Source organism: Pantherophis guttatus, chromosome 2 (assembly GCF_059756535.1).
Source record: "Pantherophis guttatus breed Tessera chromosome 2, ASM5975653v1, whole genome shotgun sequence".
Lineage (NCBI taxonomy): Eukaryota > Metazoa > Chordata > Lepidosauria > Squamata > Colubridae > Pantherophis > Pantherophis guttatus.
The window spans coordinates 56,867,848-56,884,146 of NC_142064.1; the positions used below are offsets into that span (position 1 = coordinate 56,867,848).

At 37.3% G+C, this 16,299-nt stretch overlaps 1 protein-coding gene across 2 annotated transcripts in view; it reads left to right on the forward strand.

Annotated features, from left to right (window-relative positions):
• The first annotated feature begins 11,439 nt into the window (after window positions 1-11,439).
• MEGF10 (multiple EGF like domains 10) overlaps window positions 11,440-16,299 on the forward strand; it is a 102,387-nt gene continuing 97,527 nt past the window's right edge. The window contains exon 1 of one of the 2 annotated variants that reach the window (XM_034409994.3): window positions 11,440-11,964. The gene's annotated coding sequence lies outside the window, so the exon portion shown is untranslated. The remainder of the gene's footprint in view (window positions 11,965-16,299) is intronic. The other variant, XM_034409996.3, reaches the window with a different exon arrangement.

Genomic DNA, 16,299 nt, shown 5'->3' on the forward strand with positions numbered 1-16,299 from the left:
TTTACAATGGTCTGTCGCCATAATAAAGTTATTTCATCTGAGCCATTCTCCATGCAAGCAATATAGACATGAGAATTGCTTTCTCCACTTTTGAACCTTAGCCTGCATCTTTTTGTCTCTGTTCCCAGTCATAGTTACATGTTGTCCTCAATTAATGACCAATCATTAAGTGACTGTTGGAAGTTACAACATCACTGAACAAGTGGTATTTATGATCGGTCCCTGAAGCTCCGGTTGTCACATGATCATGATTTCTGCACTTGGCAACTTAAAACAGTTGTAGTGTCCCATGGCCATATAATTATTGTTTGCAACCTTCTCTGCCAGCTTCTCGCAAGCAGAGTCAAGGGGAAAGTCAACAGAGAAGGTCACAAATCCCTCCTATAAGTCACTCCCACTCTCATCACTTTTTTTCTCCAAAGAGCTCCAAGGATTTCATTCTTGCATCATGCATCCACCCATGGCATCCTCTGCTGGCATTTTACAGTGCCCAAGTTGTCCTTGTGCTGAGCTGTAGCATAGCCTCCCCCATTCATATTTATGCCAGGCCACTCACATGCATGTTCGCATGCACTCTGTGCAATTCCCACCCACCCATACAATTCTTTCTATTCTGACATCATAAACTATAAGCCAACAACAACAACAACAACTCCCCCCAATACCTCCACAACTACTTGCAAGCAAGAACTTGCAACTTCTTTAGCAGATCATTACTCCTGATGAGACTTTTTCTGCAGGAGAGCCTTCTAAGATTTCTGATGTTGAATCTCCACCATTGTCCTTTCAATTCTTGAATTGATTACTGGACCTGTACCAGGGGTGAAATGCTCCCGGTTCGGACAGGATCGCCTGATCTGGTAGCGTTGGTGGCGGGTGGTTCGGAGAATCAGTAGCAAAAATCCCTGCCCCCCCCCATGCCCAGCTGAGCCGCGCAATCAACAGAGCCTTTTTAAAATTATTTTTAAAAGCATTTTTTCTAAAACCTCTTCGGCCGAAAAAAATGCTTTTAAAAGTTTTTTAAAAAAAGCCTCAGATGATCGCGCAGCTCAGCTGGGATTGTCAGAGCCTTTTAAAAGCATTTTTTTTTACAACCTCTTTGGCTGAACAGGTTGTAGAAAAAATGCTTTTAAAAGTAAAAAAAAAAAAGTTGGCCACGCCCACCCAGTCATATTACCCCCACCAAGCCACGCCCACAGAACTGGTAGTAACAAATTTTACATTTCACCACTGACCTGTACCTTTTAATAATAATAGATCCACCAGATTCCCACTGGAGCTTTCTAAAACCAGCTGCTCATTTGGACATGAAGGGTCCTTGGTGCTCTCTGAGCTTGGTTGTTTTCTTGCAGACGTTTTATTATTCAAACTACGTAGGTAATATAATTAGTGCTAGTAAGGAGTTTTCCAAGGGTTTTCCAAGAATACAACCAACTCAGAAAGTACCAAGGACCCTTCATTTCAAGCCTGAGCTACAAGTATTCTCTCAGTTAGGGACTGAAGCATCCTCCACCTGAGACTTTTTTCCAATGGATGTATGCAACGTAGTGATTTCTGGACTGAGAAAGTACTTACTATTATGATTGGAATCAGAAATTCTAGTATGCACATATACCAACCTGCTGCTAAGTGGGCTGGATCTACCTTAACCGCTAGGCATATTACAAAATTTCAAAGTGACAGGTAATTTTGATCAAGAATTCAGTGCTCTTTGATGAAGTTCCAAGAAGCCACATCAGAATTAACTTGTTGCATCAAACTGGTTGCTTCATAACAACTTTCGATATACCCTTGCATATATGCAGAAAGCATTTCCAGCAAAATAAAGTAATCAGAATAAATGAAGCAACCCATCACAATGATTTAAAGTGGAGGTAATGTAGATAGACTTGTTTTTCTACATTGAGGCCCTACCTCAAAACACTAAAGCAATTCCATTTAACTCAAACCCATTAACCACTTGCTATATTGAAGCTGTTTTTCCCCCCAATTCCAGTTCCCAGACTGTAGAATATGCTGGGTTTTGGAAGTTGGAGAAACTCTTACGTAAATTGCTTAACTTTTGTTCTACTAAGACATAAATTAAGAGTTTGGATTTTCTAAGCTGCTAGGCTTGATCTAATCAAATTTTGATAATTTGGTGATTTTGTAGCTCTTGTGTGGTGTGTTTATGTATGTGTTATCTTTCATTAGGAGAACTTATGTTCTTCGAAAGCAGGGAAATTATCACAAATGTACATTTTTATTCCTCTGGAAGAAAGGTTGAGAAAATATTTCTAAAATGCAAATAACCTATTATCTAACCCTCCCCCCCCAAGTGTGTATGCCCTTAGAAGGTGGACTGCTTTTGTTCACTAGCATTGAACATGGAATGTCAAGCATTTTACCCCACTAACCATAAATATTGTTTTCTACTCAGGATTATTCTGATGAGTTCATTGAAAGGCATTTTCAAGGAAGATCATGTCTCTTATGAAACAAATAACAAACAAACAAACAAATAAACAAAATACTATAATGATGGAATGACACTGAATTGGCAAAAATACTTTTGATTATCTGAACATTAAAATCCCATCACATTGATAGAGATGATGAAAAGATGTCAAATCAGATCATAATCTACATGACAGCTAGGTCTGTTGTATAGAATCTCCCTCCTCCCCCCAATAAGCCACTTGGGCTATTGTCATTAATTTTCTATTGCTATTATTTGTTAATTAATAAAAATATCCAGAAACATATATCCTAACTCTGTTTCTTTGTATAGGAATTCAGGAAGTGATCGTGTCTGCTTTCTTTCTCACTGTTCACAAACATGTGGCCTGTCTACTTATCTAGACTTCAATCATTGCAGGAATTCTCAGCATTCTGGAAATTTTGGGAGATAAGATATTAAGAAAAGGTTGGGGGAGAGGGGTTGGATAGGGATAAAGAAAGAAAGACAGTGCCAACATCAAGCATGGTCTAGTGGTCAAAGGGTTGGAGTAGCAGTAGAGAATCTGAGTTCTAGTCCTGCCTTAAGTAGGAAAGAAAGCTAGATGACCTGAGGGCCAATCATTTCTTCTCAGTCATAGGAAAACAGAAGTGGCATACTATATCCAAAAATGCTGCCTGAAGAACTTCATGAACTTGTCATGTAAACACCAGTATCAAGTCTCAAAGGATACCAGGAATCACATTCTAAAACATAGGCAGGCAGTTAAGATATAAGGCTTGGTTGAGCTTAATGTCTAGTGTCTGGTGAACTTTTCCATGTAATGTCACGCCTCAGTCTTTATTTGGTTCCCTTGAATGATCCTAAGTTTAAAAATAATGTTATTTGCTTTTGGACTTTAAAAAAAAAAAGGCCTCAATTAGGTGTGTCAGATAATGAGGTAATGTGATGTCATGTGATCCCCTTTTGTGACCTTCTGACAAGTAAAGTCAATGGGGAAGCCAGATTCACTTAACAACCGTGTTACTAATTTAACAACTGCAGTGATTCACTTAACAACTGTGGCAAGCAAGGTTGTAAAATGGGGCAAAATTCACGTGCCAAATGTTTCACTTAGCAACAAACATTTGGGACTCAATTGTGGTCATACGTCGAAGACTTCTTGTACAGTACTTACACCACTATCCTATTCATGAATGGTAAGGAGCTGATAGCAAATTTCTTTCCTGACCTCAAAATAAAATATGGATTGTGGTTGTTTTTTTTTTTTAGATCATCGCTAGAAGACTTTTGGAGGAAAGTGAAAAGAGAATGTGAGCTTCTAAATGAAGAGTTTCCGGTCCTATTATCTTCTTTTTTTAACAAAAAAAACCCAAAGCTTTGTAAAATGGATTTTCAGCACTCATTATAGGTAACACTTGCAAAACATACACAAACAAATACTGTCATAGTCTGGGCTATATATTAACTCTTCCTTTTAAACATTTCAGTTCAGACATTGATCAAATATATTGTTGTGTGCATGCTTATTTATCTTATTGTTTAAAGCTGATATATTAAATCTAAGAGAAATGAATAATATTTTAAAATAATTCCTTATTTCAATATTTTTAATAACTCATTGCTGTTACTAGTTAAAAAAACATATTTTGTGGATTTTGCTATTCTATGATTTTAACCTAACCAGTCTTTATTTTAATATATTATTTGTTTGAAAGTCTTGACATACGATATTTCAGTGAAAAAAAAGTATAGCCTTAATTATTTTTTAAAAAAATATTAAGAAAGCTATCACAAAGTTATATTAGAGTGCCCTCTGCTGGAAATATTTCAGTTTTGACACACAAAATGATATCCGCAGTTGAAAGAAGATCAACAAAAATGCCACAAAGGCTGACTCTGTTTGAGATATGGAAAGCTGGCATCATCTCCAAAACCAAATCGTGTATGAGCTCATACAGAGATGAAAGAAAGCTAGATTGGATGCCAAAATTCAATTTTATTTTTTTTTAAGGCATCAAAAGGAACGGAATATGAGGAATAATGGATGTGAAAGCATTAAAGCCTATATTCTCACCTCAGGCTCTGAAACAACAAGTTAATCACTACTTGTGTTGGCCCATTATTGTCTTCAGATTCAGAATAGGACAACAATGAATTGAAAGCTAATAAAAGATATAAAAAGATTTATAACGGGTGCCAATTAATAATATTCCATCTCTTCCGTGTTTTTTGCTTTGTCTTTTCCAAAGTATAACCAAGAATATTTGGAATGTACACTCCTAAACTGTACCAAGTTAAATCAGAGATGTTTTAACATTAAAAGCATTCATTCCCCATTCCCAGTTCCTTATTTTTCTCTGGCCAGTAAAACAATTAAAAACATAGGTAAAATACTCTGGTAATGCTTTCAAATTACAGGTAGTCCTTGACTTATGATCACAATTGAGCCCAAAATTTATGTTGCTAAATGAGACATTTGTTAAGTGAGTTTTGCTCCATTTTACGACCTTGCTTGCCACTGTTGTTAGCACTGCAGATGTTAAGTTATTAACATGGTTGTTAAGTGAATCTGACTTCCCCATTGACTTTGCTTGTCAGAAGGTCACAAAAGGTGAAAACATGACTTCAGGACATTGCAACCATGTATTATGAAGACATTGAATTTGCTTTCTGTTTCCAGAAAACCTTAAGCATGAAAATGCTTCACTCTGAAATATTTATAATCTACATTAGGTAGACTGTAAACTCAGGAATTTTCAGAAGTTTTTGATAGATTTAATGTATCTAGGCTGCAAAAATCTGGGCAATCACTAGATGGCAGATACACTTAGTATTATACCAGAGTCAATATGATAATATCACACATAGAGATTTTCTGACAAGTTGAAAAATGTTAGGCTCTCAGATTATGTTAAGAGTTCAATAAACACTTTGTGGTTTTGCAAACTCCAAATTATATATACATTGCAAATTGGAATATCATTTCTTACATCTAAGAAGCTGAACACTTATAATTAAAATGTGAAGTTGTGTTTTTTTTTTTTTTTGCTACAAAATATTATATTTAATCAGGTGACCGTGGGGATGTTGCATCAGTTGTAAGTTTAAAAAAATAATCATGTCACTTTTTTCAGTGCCATTATAACTTTGAACAGTCACTAAATGAACTGTTGTAACTTGAGGATTACCTGTATCAGGGGTGAAATGCTCCCGGTTCAGACCGGATCGCCTGATCCGGTAGCGATGGAGGCGGATGGTTCAGAGAACCGGTAGCAAAAATCCCTGTCACCCCCCCCATGTCCAGCTGAGCCTCACAATCATCAGAGCCTTTTTTTTTTTAATTTTTAAAAGCATTTTTTCTACAACCTCTTTGGCCAAAAAAATGCTTTCAAAAGTTTTTTTTTTAAAAAAGGCCATGCCTACCCAGTCACAATACTCCCCCTCCCACCAAGCCACGCCCACAGAACTGATACTAACAAATTTTAGATTTCACCACTGACCTGTATATAGTTTACCCAACCATTGTTTGTTTGTTTTATTCAGTTTGGACTCTAGGTGGCTCACAACTATAAAATAACATAAAAACAGTAAGGTATCAAAAGCTAAGCAAAATCCCCCTTCAAAAATAATTCCAAAATAATCACAAGTTGGCAGTTCAATAACAAAGCAAACATAAACCTTGACGTTTCATCATAAAAATAATTACTGTGTTCTCTTTTGATTTGCATCGCTAAATGAATATTCAGCATTATATATCAGGAATGTCATTTTCTTCCATGTACTCCTTATAATATGGACAAGGTGAAAGATTATTACTTTGGATCATAATGATGCAGACACTCCCTTCTTTCAGAATAATTCATTTTCACACAACTGAATATGGGTTTTACTGTGTTTTTTAAAACACAATTGTGTTTAATATTGTGTTTAATATTTAATATTTACTGTGGTTTTTTTAAACACAATTTAATTGATATTGTGAGCAATATGAGTATTTAAGAAAAAAGAAGTAATCTACTGGACTGCTTTTTAAAATATTATTTAAATATAATATTTAAATATTAGTAAACATTAAGACAGTATTAAAAATGAAACTAAAGTCAGACTGCATCAACTGAACTCATATTTCAAACACTAATTCAGAGCCAATCAAATTTACAATCAATATTTTGCCAATACAGAAACAAGGGACAAGTGATTTGCAGCCCAGATACATGTTTTACATTTTGAGTTAAAAGAACACTTATTTCACCTTGAACAACTTAGACAAAAGACAGGGTTGAAAAAATAAACTCAAAACCACAACATTGTGGGAGTTTCCAAATCATTCTGATACAAAGCAGGATATGAAGTTGAAATAGGTTATGTGTTTCTCCTTAATTGTTAGGATTTTAAATTTGATCTGGAAAATTTATTTAGCAGAAGTAGTCATTGTACTGCCATCGCTACCAGATCGGGCGATCCAGTCCAAACCGTGGGCATTTCACCTCTGCATATTCTGTATAGAAACAGTTATGTTGCTCCAGTAATGCTTTCATATGAATTTTTATGGAAAAAATTGTTGGATTTATGTATCACCTCTCCTTTAAGAATTTAAGGCCTTACATGAGGGTATCCATTTTATCTCTGGAAAAACAACTGCTTGTCAAACAAATAAATTCCCATGGTTTAAGAATGGATTAGAGTCTGAGTCTTTTCAGTCATAACCATTACACTGTTGTATTTGTCTACAGTCACAAATAACAATATTCTCTGAGCTCTCATAGAATAGAGTAGAGTAGAGTAGAGTAGAGTAGAGTAGAGTAGAGTAGAGTAGAATAGAATAGAATAGAATAGAATAGAATAGAATAGAATAGAATAGAATAGAATAGAATAGAATTTTATTGGCCAAGTAATAATTGGTCAATTGATTGGACACACAAGGAATTTGTCTTGGTGCATATGCTCTCAGTGTACATAAAAGAAAAGATACATTCATCAAGAATCATAAGGTACAACACTTAATGATAGTCATAGGGTACAAATAAGCAATTAAATCATATTAGAAAACAGACAATATTAATCATAAGGATACAAGCAACAAAGTTACAGTCGTATAGTCATTAATGGAAGGAGATGGGTGATAGGAATGATCATCCTCATCATAAGTTTATTTGTCAAGCATATATATAAGATAAGAGGTAAAAGTATAAACATAATTTGAATACATGAAAAGAGTAAGGAAAAAGGACAGGGATGGTAGGCACGCTTGTGCATTTATGCACTTATTAATAATAGTGCAGACTTAGTAAACATTTAATATTCTCATAACATTTAATATTCTCATTCTTATTCTCTCTTTCTCTGCCTCCTGTATTCTAGAAATTGCAGGTCATCCTAGACATATGATGGTAATAGGGACTGGAATTTCCCTCACTAAGTGAGGTGATTATAAAGCATGATTATATCACATAGTGACAGCTATGCCTTTGGTCCTGGTTGCTCCGTTACCTGAATCCTATGGTTATTAGGCAAGGCAACGTTCTGCTGGCTTCCCAAAAGCAATATCAGTGGGATATGCTAGCAGGAAATTACAAGTTGCAGGCTTGCAGATGCTGTAGATGGCTGCTGCTGGGTGAGAAAGGATGTGGGTGCAAAGATGTGGAGAGGGGCTGGAGAGAGTGCCTGAGTATGCAGAAGGATGAAGAAGTTTAGGGAGGCTGCACAAGCAGCATGGCATGGCATAGCATAGGGAGGATTGCAAGGGTGGGAGAGGGGTTGGGATGGGTGTGTGAGACTGCAAGAGTGTGTTCAGCACTTAGAACAGTTCCTGATCAAATGGTCATAGGTGAAGGACTACCTGTAAATCATTAGCAAATATTCTAATTAGATTCAGTAATTAATTTAAAATAATTAATTTTATAAAATAATGAATTTGTTCCGTTCTTTGTTACTACAATGGACAAGAAAATAAGGCTGCAACTGGCAGGAGACTATTATAAACAGCAGATGGCTCTGTTTTCAAATAAATTTCTACATGTGCTCCGAACAGTACAAGCATAAACAGGGGTGAAATCCAGCAGGTTCTGACAGGTTCTGGAGAACTGGTAGTGGAAATTTTGAGCAGTTCGGAGAATCAGCAGTGGAAATTTTGAGCAGTTTGGAGAACCGGCAAATACCACCTCTGGCTGGCCCCAGAGTGGGGTGGGAATGGAGATTTTGCAGTATCCTTTCCCTGCCATGCCCACCAAACCATACCCACCAAGCCACACCACGCCCACCAAGCCATGCCCACAGAACCGGTAGTAAAAAAATTTGGATTTCACCACTGAGCTTAAATATACTTATTCAAGAAGGAATGTCAGTGAATTCCCATCGAATTCATATTGTGTCAGTTTCAATGTACAGAGAGTCCCCTTTTTACAAATGGGTTACATTCTAAGAGACTGTTCCTAAGTCCGTTTTGTTTGCAAGTCCAACAAGCATAAAAAATATTCACAGTGCAGTGCAGTTCTTACTTTGCATGAATAGTGATCCAGAGGGCTTTGAATGGTAGCAGGAGGGGATTGGCATGTGGCATGCCACATAAATGCACTGGAAACTGGCTCATTCCCATTTCTCCCACTGCAGCCCAGGGTTTGCTGGACTTGTCAGGTTTTGCTGCAATACTATTGCTTGTGTGGATTAACAATTGTGCTGCTCCTATCTGCAACTCCAGCCCAGGTCTTCGGAAGTGTGGGGTGTATGTGTGTGTGTCAGGAGAGGGTGGGAGAGAATTAGTTTCCAGCATACCGCATATGCATATTTATTTGTATTGGCAAAATTTCGCAACTTGAAAGTTCATTATTAATTATATATTCATGGTTGTATTTCTCTGTATTCATGACCAGGCTACTAAAAGATTTTTGCAAAGCAATGAGCTTTCTTTTTTTGCAAACACATTGCCTTTTAGATGTATATTTAGACATATGTTTGTGATACATAGAATGTTTTCTTTTTAATATAGATCACAGCCTCCACACAGAATCAAAGGGATACAAACTTTTGAGTATAGAAATACTCAATCACGTTCATGTTTATGGAAAAACAAGGTACACACTTTTTATTTGACATGGCAAATATGGGACAATCCTCACTGCTTGCATAGTTGTCTTCGCAACTATGAACACAGTGAGGATTGTCCCATATCAGTGAAATTATGGGTTGGGGACTTCTGCTATGCATTGAAACTTCTGAACAGGTTGAATGCATCTATGTGTATTTCCTCAAGAATTGACTGACACCCAGTAACTACATGATGGCAGCTAATAGATCTTCTGCAGGATCATCTGTCTCCAACCAGGTCTTTCAGATCTCTTAACAAGATATCCATTGTCAATAGGATTCCAGAGGGAACCTGTTGTTGCTCCTGAGGGCTTGGATCACATCTTGCTCATGTGGTCTCCCTTCTCCAGTAGATCCCAGGTCTCCCCTCAATTTATGAAGGTGCTTAGGGAGATGAAGATAAGAGATGCCAAAAGAGCCTTACAGCATCAGGAAGGTGATTTTTAGGGAAATAGGTAAGAGTCACTGAATAACTCTTATCTGAAGCATTCCTTGGGTCCTGAGAAACAAGATAATATTCAGAAGAGAGTCACTTTTTTTTTACACTGTGGTGTGTGTGGGGGGGGAAGGAAGTTAAAATACAAGCAGGCTTGCAAGATTCTGCTATTATAACATAGTTGCAGACTTTCTATGGAGTCTGTTTCCTGATCTTTTCTACTGTGAAGGGTTGATAACATAGGAGCAACATAAAGTGAATCCATCATAGAGCTGAACACATTTTAGAGTCCATATTAAGAGATTGCCAGGAGGCCTTGTTTCTTCCTGTGGAATTAGGGCTGAGAGCCACTTTCAAAAACATAATGAGGAGTATAGCAGGCATCTTGTGGATAAAATCATTCCAGTTCACTTCAAAATTGATTTTTGGATTTTCATGCAAGTCCCATCAAATTGATTAAAGTTGCATCTTAACTTGGTTATCTGGGCTGTATCCAAAATTTATCATATGTCATCTCCAGATAGCCTTAGCCAGCCAGGTGAGACATGGATCTAAAACCAAGGTATTTATTTATTTATTTATTAAATTTGTATACCGCCCTACTCCCTAAGGACTCAGGGCGGTGAACAGCCATAAAATAAAACATGTAGATACAAAATTTAAAATAAAGATAAAACTAATTAAATAAATTTGGCTGAGACATTTTAAAACCCCAATAAATTAAAACCAAATTTAAAATTCCATTTAAAAGAGGAAAAGTTTAGGTCAGGCCAGCTTGATGGAATAAAAACGTCTTAAGTGCGCGACGGAAGGTATGCAGATCCGGAATCCTCCGTATCTCCGGGGGGAGCTCGTTCCAGATCGTAGGTGCCCCCACAGAGAAGGTAGCGGAACATAAAGTCCTGAGAACACATCCTTAGACCTGATCGTTTGGAACATTCTTGGTGGTTGCCTCACAGTCTCTGGTGTTTAGATCTTTAACTACTAGGCCAAACTGATTGTTGTCTAAGCAGGACCCAGTGCCTCCCATAGCTGTTCTGGAACAAATGCCATAATGCTTGATGTTGTGTCTCTGAGAGAAGAATTGTACACTTTATTGTAAAATTTAATAAATTACATTGATTTCTTTTTTGGCATCCATAAATAACGCCAGCCGACAAGTATGTATAAATAGACGGAAGATGCTTGACTTGCTAATTTTTATACAGTTTTGAACTGAATTGCTATATTTTATACAGTTTTGTTTGTGGGTTTCTTTCTTTCTTTCTTTCTTTCTTTCTTTCTTTCCTTCCTTCCTTCCTTCCTTCCTTCCTTCCTTCCTTCCTTCCTTCCTTCCTTCCTTCCTTCCTGCGATCCCAAATCGTGTGGAACGGAATCCTGCCGCTCGGCTCCTGCGTCTCTGCCTGTACTGGGAGGAGAATGAAATGTCCCTTTGCTTCACGCTCTTGGACGGCGGGCACCTGTTTGCTAGCCCAGGCGAGGAATCCGCAGGCGTCCCACTCACTCCTCACACACCATCTCTGAACCGGAGTTTCGCCGCTCCAAGTTTGCCGAGAGCAGTTGCTGTCAGCAAACTACGTTTGCCCTTTACTGGCCGGCCCGGCTGGGTAGCTGAAGAGCGCCTTGCAGCGAATCCCCGAGAAGAAGCGCTTCCGACGAGGCACAAAGGCAGCAGGAGGCGCTGCTTGGCGCTTCTGAGGCGATCCATTTCCCCCCTCACCAGCCCTAGTCCCCCGCGCCTTGTCCCACAGAGCGGGGGCAGAAGGACTCCGTGGGACGGGAGCAGCTCAGCAGTCTCGTCTTCGGAGCTTCGCCGGCATTTCGACTCGGGCCAACTTGAGAGACTTCGCTGTCTTCAGCTCGGACAAACCAGAGCAAACGATGGCGCTTTCCAAGAAAGCGCGGTAGGAAAGGAGGAAAAATTAAGTCGGCGGGCGCGGCGGAAGATCTTCCCGGAGAGACACCCCCCCCCCCGGTCCGCCGCCCCGACAGCTCAGCTTAGAAGGTGAGGGATGTAAGAAGCGGGAGAGGGGCAGGTGCCTTATTTCGGGGATGCGATTTGTCGAGGACTTTTTCGGGCGGGGAGAAAGACTGCGGGGGGGGGGGCGCCGAAGACTTTGCGGTGGGGAGGTGGCGATTTAGTTCGCCCCGTTAAGAGTTCGTAAAGTCATCGGATGCAAAATAATATATAGATAACCTAAGAGAGCTACACTTCAAAAACGAAGGATGTCTCCCTCCCCCGAAGCGTGGCCAGACGGGTGTTAGAGCGTGTTAGAGAACTTAAACCTGTTCAGGTGATTGTGGGACGCCCCAGGTATGTCTGGATGGTGGGGTGGGGGTGGGTGAGGGTTAGTTGGCTGTACACGCGAAATCTCTGGTAGGTGAACGTGGGGAGGGGAGGGTTCAGAAAAGTCTCTGAACAACTTAACACCCCCCCTTCGTGTTTTCTGACACTGATTTTCTGCGTGTTGCAAGGAAAGATGGGGAGTCACACCTACATACACCTGTGCCATTGTTGTGTAAAGTTGTGATCTTCCAAGTGGTAAAATGAAATTGTTGTCTTTTGGCATGATGTTATTGGAGATGGACTAGGGAAGGATGCCTTTGTAAGTCCAAAATGCCCATATGATTCTAGGGCTTGTCAAATTTTTCAATTTTCAATTTCAATTTCAATTTCCAAACATTAGGGGTGCTCAAAAGTTGTGACATGTCTTGGGGATTGTAAAGATATTTTGGTTAGTTTAATATTATTTAAATGTGCTTGGTAAGCAACTACATAAATATCATAACTTTTTAGCAGTTCGTTTGTTTCATTTGATTCATCATGAAGCAGGTTTTGCCCATCAAAGCCGGTCCCATAAATAACCCCAAATAATGGATGTGATTACTCTTTCAGCTATTCTAGGTTAACTTGCCCACATTTTACCAATTTATCTCTGGCTTTCCAATTTTCACTGTCTTCTTATAAGACTTTTCTTTTCTTAATATAACTTTGTTTTGAGAGAAAAAAAGAGGCACTGTAGTACCTTTCCTTTTATGCCCCAATCCAGAAGTTCATGCAGTTTTTTCTTCCATTCAGTAAGAATTTTATTTTCCAGAAAAGTTGGGCCAGCACCCTTTGTTTCATTAATAATTTGTCATTTGATTAGTTTAATGCAGAGGTTTTTTTTCCATCATCCGATCATGAAATTTAAACTAAACAATGTCCATGTGCATCAATCTGTTTTTTTATTATGTTACCAATGTCACTGTCATTACTTTGAATATGTGAAGTGGCTCTGAAGGACAATGCAGCATATAAAATCTGTATAGTTTTTTTTTTTTTTTTACTGAGTGACGGTACACTGTCTTGTTTACAAAGCTGCCCTTTTTGTGATCTGTATGGACAACAAAAATAGCAAGGATAGACTGACTGACAGAATGTCTTGTTTTACAAATTAAAGGCTAGCTGTCTGTAATTTGATTTTCCCCAACAAGAGCTTGGCAGGCTCACTAGTCTTCAAACACTTGACCAGTATCAATAAACCAGTTAATTAGATTTGATGGTTTGACATTCCATAACACTTTCCCATCCTGCCCTAAAAGAGAATCTTTTGTAGGTCTCGGATTTGCACAGTTACAAAAGCCTCTGGTGTTGTTTACTTGTCTCAGACATGATTAAGTCCTATAGTATTTACTTTATTAGAGCTGTTAATGGCTTCTATTCTGCAATCTTCAGGTACAAGGAGTATTAGCAGAAGTGCATTGTAACAACAAAATGTTTAGAGAAATCTCTCGGGTGACTGAAATAGGCCAATAAAATATGAGTGGGATAAATAGTGGAGATAGAATAGAAAAATGCTTGGCTAAAAGTTCATTTCACAATGTAATGCTTTATTGCAGCCCTGATAGCTATAGCTAATAACATAAACAGGATAAATAAACAACAGTTCACAAGAATTGTATTCAACATGGATATAATAGAATGTTCTCTGATTCACCTTTCTCACTGGTGCATGTACAAAAAGAGAGGATGTATCTTGTTTTCTTAAATTGTGATGCGTGGATAACATCAGTAATGAACTTCTAGAAATAGTTTCTTGGCTATTTTTGAGAGGAGGAGGATCAGTGATCCCATCTATCGGGACACCAGAGTAACAGCAGGGTTACTTTTTGCTCTAGCATGTAAATAAGATTTACTCATTTACCTTCATGAGGCCTTCATGAGCATAGAGGAATTCACAAAAAGAAATAAAATAATAAAACAAAAGTAATCCTTTTATTTCCTTCGATATAGTAATTTGTACTAATGATAGGCAGCATTGTTTTCATATTTCGTTGATTATACATTTCATTCATTTGTCTGAATGAAATCTTTCAACTTTGTTGGAGTTCAAAATATTCGACAAGTTAAACTTACGTGGTGAACTTTGAAGCAAATTAAACTATCTGTTTAGGATAACAGATAACTTATCCACAAACTTAAGGTATGATATTTTATTGGTGGTAGAATAGTTTGATATGACTCTGTCATGTAATGGAATTTTTAAGAGAAACATCAAAAAACATATTGATTATCTTGTCTGATCCTGATTGTCATTTTTATTCCTTTTTCTGAAACCCTTCAAGAAGTATAACTATGCTCTGTGATAGTCTTAATAGGATTAGGGTTAGTAGGTGCACAGTATACTTTGTTTATGATTGAATTTTTTTTGTCATACTTTTAATTTTTATAATACTTGTTAGACGAACAAATAGGATTTAAATATTTTAAATTGTATCAATTGTCTTTAGATATATTACATTGCCTCTAGTGGGACATCCTTCAAACACACATGATTTTTCTGTTTTCTAACTTACTTTCCTTCTGTGTTTGAATTGTATGGTTGCTGGTTTTATCTGTTTTGTATCAGTCATTTTACCATCACTTACTTATTCCTTTGTGTTCTATATTTTTAATTTATAAGAGAATCAAGGTCATTGGGTGGTTAACAAATATATGAAATAGATAAAATACAATTTCACCCCTTTTCTTTTTCAATTTCAAAACTATCAAGATTGCTTATTTCCTCAATATTGGTTAAGCGAGATACAAGACTAGCGCTTTGACAGTAAATGTTTAGCAGTTGGGAAGCTTAATAACAGATCTGTGAAAGTGGAAGTTTTCTAACCAGCTAAGTCACTGTTTTGTACTTCAAAAGAATGTGCCCATTGATTGAGCTCCATATGTGATGCAAGGCTGAAACTGAAAACTGGCCTCAGACTTCATTTTTCTCTGTAAACATTCCTGAATGCCCAGTAACACTATTCAAAATGAGAGCATACATAATTAACAATGTGTGTTCTTCATGATGTGCATGCAGTATGGGATGTAAGGAAATGGGCTTAGCACAACAGTAAAGTGAGTAACTAACACGCTGCTGAATAGTTTATTTACATTTTTTAAGGCCAAGTTAAGAATGGCAGTCAACTGTAATGGAGAACCTTGATAATTGAATAATGAATATATTACAGAGCATATTTATGCAATGTGCGAGTTTAAAAATATGTGCACTTTTTGACATGTATTCCAGCTTGCTCTTGAAAAATAATATTTGATTTTGCATTTTTGTTGCATGCTAAATATTAACATTATTTGATAAACAAACACACAGTGATTGGAATTTTAGTGTTGTTTGTTTCAACGTTATCGGTAAGAAAAAGAAAATAACATCCCTTTGTACAGTGGAAAGGCAGTAAGGCAGGAAAATAAATGTTCATTACATTTTTCTACTTGTCTATGCTGTTGAAGGAAAAACAACTACTTTATACTGATCAATGTTAGAAATCACTTTAAACTGCTTAATCTGAAAAAGGTTGTTATAAAATTATTTTATGGGTAGATGAGTTTTTACTGTGCTAGCCATGTGACTTTTTTTTTAGCTAAGCCAAACAATATATCTTGATTTTTTTAAATAAAATGTAATAATTGTTTTCAAAATGCAGTGGAACAGTTTCAAGAAAAATGAAACAAATCTTCTAAGAACTCCAGAAGCCTATAAATCTTGACACCAAGTTAACTTTTATCTTGAAATTATTCAAATATGGAATTATAGTCAATTAGACCAAGGTCAGTAAAGTTATACCAAGGTCAGTATAGTTATTCCAAGAGAGTCAAAGTTTAATGCATGCATCAGATATTCTATATAGAAAACAATGGCAGTAAAGGATTAGCTGAGGAGCATATTCAAAGTAAAAGCAGAGATTCAAATTGTAAGTAAGCAAACCAGTCAAAGTTTGACGCATTAGGACATGAGGTCAAACAGATCTTGTTTTTAACAGCTTTTTCTTTTATGTAACAAAAAGACTTCGCTCATCTTTA